Source organism: Asparagus officinalis, chromosome 3 (assembly GCF_001876935.1).
Source record: "Asparagus officinalis chromosome 3, Aspof.V1, whole genome shotgun sequence".
Lineage (NCBI taxonomy): Eukaryota > Viridiplantae > Streptophyta > Magnoliopsida > Asparagales > Asparagaceae > Asparagus > Asparagus officinalis.
In genome coordinates, this window is record NC_033796.1 from 68454751 (window position 1) to 68467425 (window position 12675).

General features: G+C 36.3%; 1 pseudogene; it reads left to right on the forward strand.

The window, feature by feature from the left end:
• Positions 10501–12291, forward strand: LOC109835248 (annotated as a pseudogene).

The window sequence follows — 12675 nt, forward strand, 5'->3', positions numbered from 1 at the left end:
AACATGCGCACGTCACCCAACCCGTGCATGTCAACCAACGCGCGTTCGATGGTCAGTCCCGCAACGAAGCGTGCAAGTCAACAAATCAGGCAAATACGCGAAACGACGAAAAATACAAGTCCCGAAAAGTCAGAAAACAAAAGTACAGCAAAAAGCTAGACTTCCCGCGCAAGCGCGGATTAGTCGGAATTGACCTGTGGTGGGGAAGGGGGCGGGGGATTCACCGACCCGCACCCCACGCAGGTCGGATTCAACACGAGCCGCGTACGCCACGGGTCGGATGGAATCCCCCCCGCCCCCCCCGCGGGTCAGCGACGTCTCCCGTGCTGTTTTGACCCCCTGACGTGTTTTTCGATGGTTTTGAGCGGTTTTCTCAGGATTTATCTGTTCTAGGGGTTCCTAACTGACTTGATATCATCTACAAACGTGGTTAGGCTGTTATTGACTAAAGATAAGGCCAAATCACTCATTCTCATCCACATACCCGCATCCGGAGCCCTATAAATACAAACCTAGGGCGTCCTTTCAGCGGGGGCGGATTTATTATCTAGATGAGGAGGTGTTGTCGAACTCCAGAGCCAAGAGCCATGAATTTCAGCGAGGGTTAGCGAAATCCCGACGAACTCCAGCATATAGAAGGAGCTATTCGAAGGATCTAAAGCCTGATTCCACCGTTCCTTGAGATTAGACTTGGTCTTAATCTCGAGAAGATCTACTAATTTCGCTTGGTCGATTTCAGCACTTCAATCAAATATTCCCTCGGTGAAGGCGAAGCTCTGCCGAATTTTCCATCAACCGGATCCAGATCAAAGGCGGTCCACGGATATCAAAATCCCTGGCACAGGCAAAGATCCCACGCAAACAGAGACTAATAAATAGGATCTGTGTGTTGTTTGATAAAGTTGTAATCTTTATTTTTCATTGTGTAAGGAGATCTTATAAAAAGATCAACTTTTCTATTTTGTGAACTTGTAATCGATAAACTATTGTAACAGGTTCAATGACAATGAAAAAATCAGCTTTTGACCTAAACACCAAGGAGATACACTCGGCCTGATAAAGCCCTTATCTAACAACTCATGCAATTGAGTCTTCAACTCCCTCATCTCTACTGGTACCATTCGATAAGGTGCTTTTGAGATTGGCACTATTCCTAGAATTAAATCAATAGCGAACTCAATCTCCCTGTCAAGTGGTAACCCTGGCAAGTCTTTAGGAAAAACCTCAGGGTATTCTCGAACAATTGGAATTTCATCCAAAATGACTTCCTTCTTCTCGGTACAAACTACACTAACAAGATAACCCTGACAACCCTTTCTTAGAAGTCTACAAGCTCGCATAGCTGAAATAACATATGGAGGTACACTAACACCCGTCCCCTCAAAATAAAACTCGGACTCCCCAAGAATTCTGAATGAAACTCATTTCTGAAAAAAAAATCTAGATATGCATGATAAGTAGAGAGCCAATCCATACCAAAAAATACATAAAAATCATGAATGTCAAGTAACACAACAGTCACAAGCATGGTTCGATCTCCCACTATGACCTCACATCCCTTAAAGATGTGATTAGTGGTCATGCAATCGCCGAATGGGGTGGAAACTGATAGTTCAGATTCTAAAAATTCTGGAGTTCTGTCCAACTTACTAGCAAAGCTATGAGATATAAATGAATGAGAAGAACCAGAATCAAACAACACATGTGTGAGCTGAGAGGAAATAATAAGTGCACCTGTAACAATGGAGTTAGATGTGAGAGCATCTTGCTTCGTCAAGGCAAATACTCTCCCTTGTGCCATAGATTTCTGGCCATCACCAAGTGTAGGCTTCACTTTCTGATCATCGGTCTTGGGTCCCTTCCTTATTGGACAATCCTTCACAATATGTCCCTACTTACCACACTTATAACAGCCTTGAAATAAAGGACAAAAAAGGCCTTTGTGATTATTACGACATCTATAACACTGTCCATCATGTCTCTGAATAGGAGGACCTATCCTCTACACAAACTGCCCCGTTCTCTATACTGGAACTCCTAACCCCTGAAATGCTGACTTCTTAAAAGGCCTAAAACCTGACTTATAATGTGTACTTTTGTGTTTACCGTTCAAACAGGCATTTTTGATTACTCTCGTTCCTAACCCGCTTCTTCTAGTCCCAGACTTTGTTTAGTTCATCTATAATCTTTTCTCCCTTACTTTCTTTTTCAGCCCTTTTTGCTTGCTCCACTACCTCTTTAAAAGTCTTTGACATGACCACTGTAACATTCTAATGGATTTCTAGCCTCAGCCCATTCTCAAACATCTCTATCTTATCAAATTCTTCTGCAACTAGCTCAGGTGCACAACTAGCTCAGGTGCATATCGAGATAACTCATTAAAGTTAGCTTCATATTCTTCCACTGTCATGTCACCCTGCTGCAAATCCATAAGTTCCCTCTTCTTACGAGATCGGATATACAAGGGAAAATATTTCTCTCTGAATAATTTAATAAATCTTCTCCAAGGAATATCCTCCCCCTAAAGTGATAAACTGGCCTCCTTAGTTTCCCACCAAATCTCTGCATCTCCCTCTAGCATAAAGGTAGCATAAATAACTTTTTGTTCCTCTGAACACCCCAAAGCTCTAAAGTACTTCTCTATTTTTTTGAGTCATTCCTGTGCCACCGCTGGATCAGAACCTCCCTAAAAAGATGGTGGAGACATCTTCTTAAACTTTTCAAAATCACTGCTAATAGGTTTAGTATTCTTTTGTGTATTTAGTACTTCACTCAGCTTCTCAGTTGCCTCTGTCTGCTTTTCAAGGATCTCCATTTGCCTCTCCATTAAACCACTCTGCATTTCAATAAAACTGGTGAGTCCTTCAACACCTTACTGAGCTCCAGTAATCCCTCTCGTAGTCCTAGTAGTACTGGTAGCCATACCCCCACGAGTTCAGGGTCCTAATCTTCTCCTAACATTCCCATCAGGAGCCTCATTTGTAACATTAGGGGTCTCAATGTTTTGTTGACCTGTATCATCATTTCAACCAACCCTAGTCTAGGGACGCCTACTCGATTGGGGTATACTTGAAGGAAGCGTAACCCCTGCATTAGCCTCAAGTCTAGGAGAAGAGCGCCTCATTGCAACACTAGAACCACTCTTGCCACGAGCCATCTCAATCTAATATTACCAAGATAAATATGTTTAGTACAAAATTTTCATCATATTAAATTTTATTAAATCAATTCATACCATATTCATTACAAGCATAAGTAATCAAATAATATTTTCATGAAACACGTACATTGGACATGCCTTAAACTATAGACTAAGCCTTTTACCTTTAAGAAAACAAAATTAAAGAAATTATGGGATCCATGGTTCTAAACTTATATACTTCTATACCCAAAAGTTGATCTGATAACGTTCATATTATCCTCGACCACACTTCAAAAATAAATTAGCCATCATCATTATTATTTCCTCTAACTCTAACTAGGACCTACAACCAAGCTCTGATACCAATCTGTCATGACCCCAAATTCCGAACCTAAAAGGAATATTAGAGCCGGACTAAACCTGTGAAAAATCCTCCAAAATATGCATTCATTAAAAGACCATCAAAATAAACTTTTCATCAAACTAAAATTAATAATAAATATTCTCTATAATCCCAAAAGTCAAAGTACTCCAATTAACTTGAAATAAAAACAAATATTCCTTAACTTGAAATAAAACTCGACCTCTAGGAGAGAATCACATTATTACAAAACTCTCAATTCATCAACTAAACATCAAGGAATTTATTTAACCTTCACCTAGAAATTAATAACAATCTCGAATTATATTCCTTGCTCCGTTCTAAGAATTTGACAAATCCTCAATTCCACCTAATCCCGAGTCTCTGAAAATAATGAAAACAACACAATGAGTTCACAACTCAATAAGTGGATAAATACATACATTAGACACTGATTTTACAAAACTAAAATAAATTCAGTTGATAAGCAAAGTACTAAAACAATAAAAATTATAATGTAACATTTTCAAAATATATACATGTAATGGAAATAAGTAGGTCACGTCTCAATATGATCAACACTTTGATACTCTGGTTGACTTGGCAAACCTCACTATTATATAGCCCATGGTCGGGACGATGAGACCCAAACTTGGGCTCTTAGTGAAAGCACCCTAATGCCACTAGGAAAGAACCCTAGAGGGGGGTGAATATGATTTATGCTAATCTAATCTGATTTAATGCTAATTAAAAACTAATAAGAAATATCCTAGCAAATAAGATATGCAATGAGATATATGCAAGGATAAGAAATATAAACAAGAGTAAACAAATAGTGTAAATAATATAGTGGACAAACTAAATAATGAGACAATGGCGATATGAGTAATGAGCACAAGTATAAATGAACGCCAATATAACTCAAACACAATCAAATAATCACGGAGTTCGGACCTTCCATCCTACATCTCTGCTCCCCACTCCCGGGGAGAAATCCACTACACAACCAAGTTTTCAATGTCACCTGAATAACGTTTTACACCTCACAACTCGGTTTTCTAGCTCACCGAAAACTTTACAATCACTCACAATGTAAACACACTAACTACCACCTCGAGTGTTGGTCTCTAGCCCGTGTCTCCCTCAAGTGTTAGGAATTACAGCCTCTCTCTAGGTATTACCACCTACCCCACTCCTCTTGGGACGATCCCGTCTCTCACCACATACTCCTCTTGGTGTACTAGTGTATTACAAGGTGAACCTTACAATTTAGGCACTCAATAAATGATTGTTCTCTAAACAAGGTGAGAACTCAATTAAGCACAACTCAAAGTTACAATCTCTCACAACCCTAATTATACTATCTATGAAATACTATAAGCTTAAGTGGGTGTGTGTAACAATGAGATTTAATAAAACAAAATCAAACTAAACTCAATATAGATTCTAGCTTATGGAAATGAAAATCAAACATATAAAATAGCTAGATTGAGTTTAGAAAACTTCTCTAGATAACAACAGAGAGAACGAGAAGAGTTGAATGCTCAAACACCAATAGATGATCTCCCCAATCTCTTGTGAAAGTTTCTTCACAAACATACTCTTAAACAAACTTAAACAAAACATAAACACCCTTAAACTTGTTTTAAACAATTCTCTTAAAAATTACACTCAGAAGTTAGAGGGTATGGGGTATATATAGGATAAAGAAATAACCCTAAAAACTAAGGGAAAACATCACAAAATGAAAAAATAACAGAAACTAAAAAAGTCTGGAAAACTAACCGTTATCATGTCGTCAGTCGACTGACGGGTTTCATCAGTCGACTGATGAGCTAACCATTGTAGGCATTTTTCAGCTCATCAGTCGACTAACGACCTTATCAGTCGACTGATGATCTCATCAGTCGACTGGTCAGTCAACCAAAACAAGATAGAAACATTTTGTTGATTCCAAGCATATTCTTTAGTCGACATATCAGTCGACTGATCTCATCAGTCAACTTACCAGTCGACTAATAACAAGTTATCAGCCTGAATCAAAACAGAAATCTAATTTTTGAAGTGCCTTTAAAAATAGCAAATAAATTCCAAAAATTTTGAAAGTTTGGGAAATGTTTATAAACATGTAAATGAACATGTTACAAAAAGAATTTTTAGAATTGCACTTCACAATAATGAAAACTTATCATTTTACAAAAATGTTCAAAACATGCAAACTTAATATACTTGAAATGTAATGTTGGCATAAACCAAGTTTTAAAACTTTGTAAAATAATTTTATAGACTTAATAAACTATGTATAAAGTGATATTTAAGTCTATAAACTAATAAAATAATATTTTATCAAAAACACCTATATTTTGATAAAATCAACAAATACGTGTGTGTGAATAATATGAGCTTAAAATATTAACACACAAGTATAAACCTATACTACAAACATTATAAACTATATACCCAAGCTTGATGAAGGTCTTCAATGAGCTTGACTTGGTAAACTTACGGATGAAGCTTGAACTTGGATCTTTAACTTGAATTGCATAGGCTTCAACCACTATTCCGCCAACCTCCATTGGATATGATCGTCAATGGCGCAATTCATCCATCCTCCAACATCGTTGTTTATCTAGAATACCTAATAAGAAACACAAATACTAGACAAACAATATTAGAAATTGTTTATAATCATCAAAACAATATTAGAAGATGTAGGCTCATAACATGAGACCTAACAATCTCTCTCTTTTTTATGATAACAAACAATCTACACAAAGAGTATATAAGATATACAATAAAGAACAATACTCTTAAAAAATACTCACAATTCACTTGTTTCTTCCCCTTTGGCAACATCAAAATGGGGAAACAAAAGAATAAGAGAGCGAAAGCTTTCCCTATCAATAAGCATGGATGAGTATCAAACATAAAAGTATATAAGGATTGCTCCCCCCTATCAAAATGCCATATGGAATATATACAATAAAAGATCATGGCAAACATATGTGAGCAAGCATAGATAAAAGTATGCTAAACACCACTCACATACAATAAGACAATGAGAACACATGATGATATGTCATTATGAAATAGTGTCTCATTACACAAACATAAAAACAATGTATAAAATAGATTTATGAAATCAAAAGAGGAAGAACATGAGAATCATGCAAAAAGTTTTCAAATGAAAACAAATCAAACAAATGAGTTCATAAATCAAAAGAAATCCATAAAAGCAAACCATATAAAGTAAGAGAGGCAAATATATCAAGCTCTTGAGCTTGTTCCAACCCATATAAACATTTTTAGCACCCAGTAAACATGATTTGGGAAATAAACACCCAATAAACCCGGAGGGTTATATAAACACAAACCTCTCATCAAAGTTCAAAACCAATAAAATGAAAATTGAAAGTTTTGACTTAAAAATTTTAATAAACCAAGAAATAAAAAATAAAAACATTTAAAGATCTTGGTTTACAAATCAAAAAGGTTTTTGCACCCAAACACTATTGGTGCCGAAAAACTTATAGACATGACCCCTATCCATAAAGCTCAAAACCCTAGGGTTATGAACCCTCTTGGGTGTATTTGGTGCACGAATACGGTCAAAGCAAAAATTATGCAAATGACCTTTCCGATTGTAATAAGTGTAATGAAAGAGGCCCATATGATTTTGTTGATCATAAACAAGTGCATGGGAACCATTTGCGAAAATAGGTTGTTCTTTAAAATTATTTTGCAAACGGGAAACTTTCTTCAAATCAAAACAAAATTTGGCCAAATGACCAAATCTACCTCAATGATTACATCTATACACATGGGCATGCTTATGATGAACATGATGAGTGTGTGCATGTACATGCGAATGTGATAAAGAAACTTGATGAGATGCACAAGGAGCATTAGCATTTTTAGGTTTATGTGCATCATAACAAAACTTAGCTAAATGGCATTTACGATCACAAATAGAGCACTTATAAATTTTGCTATACAAGTATGCATAGTGTGTAGATGATTTAGCACACTTGTCCATAAGTTTCTTATGGTTATCAATGCATGTGGTGAGAGTTGAATCTAAAGATGAAATATGATTTTTAACAATATTCAACTCATCATTAGGCATAGAGGCATTGACATTAGAAGTAGAACATATATGATCATTTCTAAAAGAATTAAACTCATTTCTAATGTTCTCTACTTCTAATATGGCATTGTTCTTAGCATGAGATAAGCTAGAAATGGATGAGGTCAATTTTTCATTTTCCAAATTTAATAAGTCATTTTTTTCTTTAAACATAGTATTTTCTTTTGCAATGACATCAAATTTGGAACCTAGCAACTCATGATCAGATTTCAAATTAACATGCTTGCTTTTTAAATTTACATAATTATGATGCAATTTGTTGCAGGCTTTCATTAATTTCTCATATGCACATGTGAGATTAACTATAGATGATTCACTATCGGGTTCGGACTCGCAAATCTCACTAGGGCTATCGCCTAGTGCCCATGTGCACGATGATGCTCCACACTCACTTGAAGAAGAATCCTCCAAACTACGTCGGATTTCCTCCAAGTTGCCTTGATGTGCTTCTATGAATTTTCATAAATTGTAAGCACTATCAAAATGAACAAATTTGTTAGAAATGGATGAGTCAAAAGAATTAAGCAAGAATTCTAACAAGAGCTTGTTCATTGTAAACATTCTTTTATCTTTATCACTCCACTTGGATTTCTCCATAGTGGGTACAATATAAGCACAATCTATAATATCCCATAAATCAAAATATCTAGATCTAACAAATATATTAAACCTAGAACACCATTGGTCATAGGAAAAATTATCTATTCTAGGAGCAGCATTAGGATCATAGCCCAAACAAGGTGCACAATGTAGGTCCATAATTAAACTATATGCAAGCAAAATAACAATAAATCTCAAAACTAGATTAGAACAAAAAGATAACTTGGATCTTTAACTCAAGGTGATTAGACCTTAAATCAAAAAGCACCAAGCTCTGAAACCAATTGAAAGTACCCTAGAGGGGGGGGGGGGGAATAGGGTTATTATTAATCTTATTAGATATTAATGCCGATTAAAATTATTTAACAAATATATCCTAACAATATTGATATTCAATTTGATATATGTAAGGATATATGAACAAGAGTAAATAACAAGCAAACACAAACACAAGATATGATCACAGAGTTCGGACCTTCCGTCCTACGTCTCCGCTCTCCACTCCCAGGGAGAACTCCACTATCACAACCGGGTTTTCTATGCTCACCCGAGTAACGTTTACACCTCACAATTTGGTTTTCTAGTTCACCAAAACTTTACAACACACACAATTGCACTCACACTCTACACCCTCTAAGTGTTGGTCTTTAGCCCGTGTTTCCCTCAAGTGCTCGGAATTACGACCTACCTCTAGGCATTACAACCGATGCCACTCCTCTTGGGACAACCTCGTTTCTCACCACATACTCCTCTCGATGTATAAGTGTGATACAACATATAACTCACAATTAAGCAAAATACAATAAAATATTCTCTACAATAGGTGAGAACTCAATGTAAGCTCAATCTCACAAATTACAATTCCACAACCTAATATATGATGTATGAAATGCTACAAGCTCAAATAGAGTGTGTGTGATAAAATGAGTATAAATAAAATCTAACTCAATTAACAAACTAGCAATAATAAGAATCTGAAAATCAATAATAAAATTGCTAGAGAAAAGAGTTAGAAAAACTTCTCTATAATCACAAAGAGGTTGAAGAAGATTGAGGATGAATTCCTTAATTGAAAATGCAAGCATCCTCTTTGTAAACTCAAACACCAAACTTAAACTTGAGAAAAAAACTTTTAAACACTTAAAACTCTTGTTAAAAACCCTCTTTCTAAAACTATATTCTGATAAGAACAATTTGGGTTTATATAAGAAGAAAACCAACGCACAAAACCCAAACAAATCCAGCAAAAAGACAAAAAAGTATAAGGCTGGAAAAACTAGTCGTTGTGCCGTCAGTCGACTCACGGGTTTCATCAGTCGACTGATGAGCTGACCATTGTAGGCATTTTTTAGCTCATCAGTCGACTGACGATATTATCAGTCGACTGATAATCTCATCAGTCGACTGGCCAGTCGACCAAAATAAAACAAAAACTATTTGGTAACGAGCAATGAGCACAAGTATAAATGAATGCCAATGCAAACTCAAACACAATCAAATAATCACGGAGTTCGGACCTTTCATCCTACATCTCTGATCCCCACTCCCGGGGAGAAATCCACTACACAACCAAGTTTTCAACGTCACCTGAATAACGTTTTACACCTCACAACTCGGTTTTCTAGCTCACCGAAAACTTTACAATCACTCATAATGTAAACACACTAACTTCCACCTCGAGTGTTGGTCTCTAGCCCGTGTCTCCCTCAAGTGTTAGGAATTACAACCTCTCTCTAGGTATTACCACCTACCCCACTCCTCTTGGGACGATCCCGTCTCTCACCACATACTCCTCTTGGTGTACTAGTGTATTACAAGGTGAACCTTACAATTTAGGCACTCAACAAATGATTGTTCTCTAAACAAGGTGAGAACTCAATTAAGCACAACTCAAAGTTACAATCTCTCACAACCCCAATTATACTATCTATGAAATACTATAAGCTCAAGTGGGTGTGTGTAACAATGAGATTTAATAAAACAAAATCAAACTAAACTTAATATAGATTCTAGCTTATGGAAATGAAAATCAAACATATAAAATAGCTAGATTGAGTTTAGAAAACTTCTCTAGATAACAACAGAGAGAAGGAGAAGAGTTGAATGCTCAAACACCAATAGATGATCTCCCCAAGCTCTTGTGAAAGTTTCTTCACAAACAAACTCTTAAACAAACTTAAACAAAACTTAAACACCCTTAAACTTGTTTTAAACAATTCTCTTAAAAATTACACTCAGAAGTTAGAGGGTATGGGGTATATATAGGATGAAGAAATAACCCTAAAAACCAAGAGACCCTTGAAAATGTTTTGACTTCTAGGCGTGAAAACGTTTGGGTGTGTTGCTGGAGACCCTTGCACCTGAATTAGGAAGCGCGTCGAAGTGCTGAGGGAGGCTCAGGTTTGATTTCGATTGGATTTATGTTCCTTTCTTGGTGTTGTAGTCGTGATTCCTGAGTAGGATTTAAGTTCTTGGTTCTTGTTAGGGTTTTGAAATTTCGGGGTTAACATTGGATATATTCCATGAAAAATGACAATTTGGGTCTTCAAATTGGTTTCAATCATGCAATTGATGCTGGAATTTACACAAGAATATGTAAAGCAAATCCCTTTTAGCATTTGAAGATTCCTAAGTTATATGATGACAGTGGAAGCTGTAATGTAAAGTCATTTATTGATTCTTGATCCTTTTTTTTGGTAGCTTAAGAACCATTACATGAAATAGATCATTCTGCTTTGATTCTATATAATGTTTCCTCAGATACAGGACTAATTGGCCACTAGGTTCACTAAGAATTGTGTTATTTGTTGTATTATTCAAATTGGTTATAATTATGCAATTGTTGTTGGAATTTACACTTTACTAGTCAAGAAGATGTGGTCAGCACTTCCTCTTCTACTTGGCTTACTCAAGAAGATGTTATCAATATTTTGATGTGACCTCTTTAGCATTTGAAGGTTCCTAAGTTACAAGGTCGATTTTGTATTTTAACATCCTCTTGTATTTTAATGCTATTTCTATCTGATGCTTCCTTCTCTTCATTAAAGTGTTTTGAATAGATGTTTCTTCCACTTATTTCTTATTAACAATGGCATCCAAGTGAACCTAGTTTTAATGTGCTTTAATTCCTGTGATGTTTGCTAATGTTCCAGAGCGCACATGATGAGCTTCAAGCTTTTTTTTGAGGAAACAGTCGAACTTGAAGCTAAATACCAGAAGCTTTATGAACGTTTGTACAAGAAGGTAATCCATCATTAGCAGCTCGAACTTGAAGCTAAATACCAGAAGCTTTATGAACGTTTGTACAAGAAGGTAATCCATCATTAGCAGCATATTGTTATATAGCAAGTACACTGATGCTAACTATGAAACCTTGAGACTTCTAGGCTTTTTTCTGAGTTCAGCCTGGGTACTATGCTAGCATCTAAGTATCGTTTCATATTAATTTTTCAGTGTTATGAAATTGTCAACGGTCTACTCGAAGTCGAAGGTGTTACTGTCGTAGCTCCAGAGGAACCCCTGTCTAAAGCTAAAGCTCCTGAAAGTTTGTAAAAGATCTGAAGATTAAAAAATGTTTGCATGTAGTTTATGTGGATACGACGCTGATGATATTTTCTTTCTGTAGCTAATGGTGTACCAATTTCTGGCTCACCGCAATGAAGTCACATGAAGTTTTGGCTAAAACGGTATCCAAGAGGCGTCGCTTTTTTCCTTTATCGTTCAGTTTACTTATTCACAGTAACATGATATGTTCTTCTCTCATGAGTTCAGATCTAGGAGCATGATGAAGGAGCTCTAAAGTACCTCAAGAATATTAAATCACGTATAATTGATAACCCTAAGGGTTTCAAACTAGAGTTTTTCTTTGACACTAATCCATATTTCAAGAAGTCTGTTCTCACAAAAGCGTATCACATCATCAATGATGATGAGATAATCCTATATTGTGCAATTGGGTAGCTCTTTTTGGTCTAGTCAGTGATCACCCTATTCTTCCCCCATTTTATTCGATCGTGTTTACTAACTCAGCTCTTGGGTTATTTTTAGGACAGAGATTGAATGGTTTCTTGGTAAGAACTTGACTCAAAAGATCTCAAAGAAAAATGCAGAGGGGTCAGAGAATGCCCAACCTATTACTAACATTGAAGACTATGGGAGCTTCTTCGACTTCTTTAATCTCCCTGACGTTCCTAAGGATGATTATGGCATCATGAACTACAAGGAAGATACAGAGGCTTTACTTATGTCATGACAGGGGAAGCTTTAGTAATGACCCTTTTTTTTGCCATTTACTTTGGCATGCTGGACAGCTGCTGAAGGAGACGGAGCAGAATTATGATATAGGGTGAGCTCTTCTAATTGTTTCTTGGAAGTAGCCAGAGCAACGCTAGTTAGATAAGTCTACAATTTTCCTTTTATATATTA